A 3,380-nucleotide genomic window follows, 5' to 3' on the forward strand; every position below is an offset into this window, starting at 1 on the left:
TTTGACATTGTCGAGCGAAACTGGGGACAAAATAGGGTATTAAGCCAAAATATTATATTAATGTGTATCAATCTATTCACTTATCCACTTAATACCTCTATTCAATAACAAACAAAATAAAATCGGTATCAATAGAACTACTTAAGTTAATTAATTTTGATTAATAATTTTATTTCAAAACTATTTGCATAATTATATTTAATAATATTGTTTCCAATCATCAAGAATAGTTTATATCATCAATAATTGAATTAATAAGTTGTTTTCATATAAAATGATAATGAAAGTTTCATTTATGGGTTAAATATGTTTTTTTTCCCTTAACTTTAAGTAAAAATTGAAAATAATTTCTCTTCAAAACTTTGGTCCAATTTAGTTCTTCAACTTTATAAATGTGTGGATTTAGTTTTTCTAACTATTGTTAGGTTTATTTGAGGTTTCAAACCCGTTTTATGATTACAATTGAGTTGCTTACAGTTTAACACATTCCACCTTCATGTTAAATAAGAAAGGTATTTGAAACATCATATAAACTTAATAAATTTAAAAAAAAAACTAAATTCATATTATAAAGATGAAAACTAAATTAGTTCAAAGTTTCAACAATTTCAATTTTCACTTAAAGTTAATAGACTTAAAACATATTTAATCATTTCATTAATAAATTATAAATCAAAAAATTACAAAATAAGAATAAACGTGTTTGAAAATAAAAATAGGAGCAAGAAATGTTGCAATCTATTAATTTATTTAGTATATAAATAACCAGAGGTAAGATTCTTTTATTAAATATTTTTCATGTAAGTAGGAGCAGAGTTTTTAATTAAGCATCTGAATTGATGAACAATACGAAATCCATGACATAAAACAAAACGGAAAAGCGACAAATTCTTAACTGCGAGTAAAGCAAGGATGCCTGCAAATTCAGAACTGCAAACCTTAATTAACTGTTGTTAATGAAGGAAGCAATTCGTTGGAGCAAGGAGACAGCGCTGTCACAATCTGGATCGAACAAATGAAAGACGTGACCTTCTCCTTTTGCCTCCATCACCTCAGCAACACCTTGCCACTCAATCTTCTCCAGCAACTCCTTGTAATACCAACCCCTATCCTTCAGCAAATCAGTCTCAGCAACACAAATCAGCACTCTTTTCGAGGCCAGCTTCCCCAGATTCGGATCCTTAGCCGGGTTCAACAACGGGTCGTCGGATCCTGTCGAGGCAGGGCAAGTGAAACTCCACAAATTATCCACCATGGGAACTTGGTCGAGCTTTTGGACCTCAGAACCGATTCGCTCCACGCCCCAAAAGTAAGGATGAACCAGCACAATCCCTTGGAGGTTGATACCCGGAAGGCCGTGGATTCCGACGCGTAGAGCCATGTGGTGTGCGATGTTTGCTCCCGCACTGTCCCCAGCGAAGAACACATTCCCGAAATCAGCGTGGCGATTGAGGCACTCCACAGGGCCGTTTCCGTTACAATGGGAGGCCACCCATTGGAGCGAAGACCAGGAATCTTGGTGAGCGATGGGAACGGGGTGTTCAGGGGCTCTTCTGTAGTGAACGGAGACGGCAACGATGTGGGCCTTGGAAACAAGTGAGTTGAGGAATTTATGGTAAGGTGGAGAGTATGGTGTTTCTATGCAGAACCCCCCACCGTGGAAGTAGACAAGGAGGGGGAGCTTTTGGCTTTGATCGCTTAGTTTGGGAGTGAAGATCCTGGCTGATACGTCGTCGTCTTTTGAGATTACGAAGTCATTGGATAGGACATTTGTTGCGGAATCGATGCCCGGCGGAACGACGTCGCAGCCTGAAATTCTCTCGGCGCGACCGTCTTTGTAGATTTTTAGAAAGGGTGTTAAATCGAGGGCTACTTCGCTGCTGGAATCCATGGCAGAAAGAAGGCGATACTGAAGAAACTGAGTTGGGCTGGAGAAGAAGGGTAGGTATAATATAACAGCGGATTGAATATATGAGTACCGAATAGCGTCCACATAAAGTCTTAACTCGTTCACTCCCTCAACTAATCTCTATAGACCAACCAGGTATAATGTACAAGTCAATTAAATTATCAATTAACTAATTAATTGTTAATTAAGGTCTTTTAATAATTTATAATAAATAATATATTATAATTTCCTATACCATAATGATAAATTTATTAATCATTTATTTTATTCCGTCTTTAATTTATTTATTGAAAATGTAAAATTCTATAAATACTTGATAATATTAGAATTTTATTTATGAAAAAGTATACCCTGAGAAGTTGTATTGGTAGAAACATTTGACACCAGTGAGGTTATGACAAGCTTTAAACTTGATTCATTTCTATAGAGACAATATTTTTCATTTCTGTAGAGACAATATTTTATATAATGTCTTTATTGGTTATCAGGTGTTTAATTAGTTATAAGGGATACTATTTACTTTATATGCGATAATGAAGTTTCCTATCGAGGACAAAGTTATCTATGCTAATAATTGAATTGTGTATTAAATTTTAGGTTTAATAGTAAATTTTGTTCCAGTTTCGTTGACAAATATCAATTTAATCTCTCGTTTTAAAAGTGTTTAAAATGGATTTTCACTTTTAAAATTTTGAGTCAAATTAGTCCCTTCTGTTAAATATAAACAAACGACGTTAAGAGTTTGATGATTTGGCATAAAACAGTGCTAACATATTATTTTATAAATATATTTGTGCTGACGTGTTAGTGAATTAGAAGTTGACTGTGAAAGAGTAAAGATTGACGTGGAAAGTATTGTGCTTCCCCGGGGCTTGCGGCTGAGAAACCATCCTTCTAAGCCAGTTCGAGCTCGTCTTCAATGGCACCGCTTCGTATTGGTCCACCGAGAACTAAAGCAATGGGACATTCGTCAACATCCCAGAGATGATCATCCCTTACCTTTACGCCTTTCACTTCGTCGCGTCATTCTCCCCCGTCACAAATGAATATGATTATTATTTGTTATAGAAGTTCAATCATTTTTTGTCTTGTGTAGCCTGACTTCTGGAAAGAACCTGCAGATGTTGCCAAGAGAGCTTACAGTAAAACTGATTCTAATATTTTAGAGATGTCGGGTGAATTAGGTAGAGGAGGTTCAACTGTAGTTACAACCAACATTGAGGCTTAGAATAAGATGTTTTGTAGTTTTTTTCTATAAACTATAATACACTTTTGGTTCACCGTAGTATATCTTCTTGTAGTGTATGATCGTGTATATAATTTGTTATTATATGTTATATTTGGATAATTGTAATAGTAATTTATATGTTTTCTTTGAGTTAAATTTTTTTTATTATTAAAAATATATAATGGATCTAGTTGAACACTATGAAAAATTAGGATGTTACATAAAAACTCTCTATTATTAATA

At 34.3% G+C, this 3,380-nt stretch overlaps 1 pseudogene; it reads right to left on the bottom strand.

The window, feature by feature from the left end:
- Window positions 1-729: 729 nt before the first annotated feature.
- On the bottom strand, window positions 730-2,015 carry LOC124823209 (putative carboxylesterase 12 pseudogene; annotated as a pseudogene).
- Between the last annotated feature and the right edge of the window lie 1,365 nt (window positions 2,016-3,380).

The sequence above is a fragment of the Vigna umbellata genome, chromosome 1 (assembly GCF_029865625.1).
Source record: "Vigna umbellata cultivar VRB3 chromosome 1, Vumbellata_1.0, whole genome shotgun sequence".
In the NCBI taxonomy this organism is placed as follows: Eukaryota; Viridiplantae; Streptophyta; class Magnoliopsida; order Fabales; family Fabaceae; genus Vigna; species Vigna umbellata.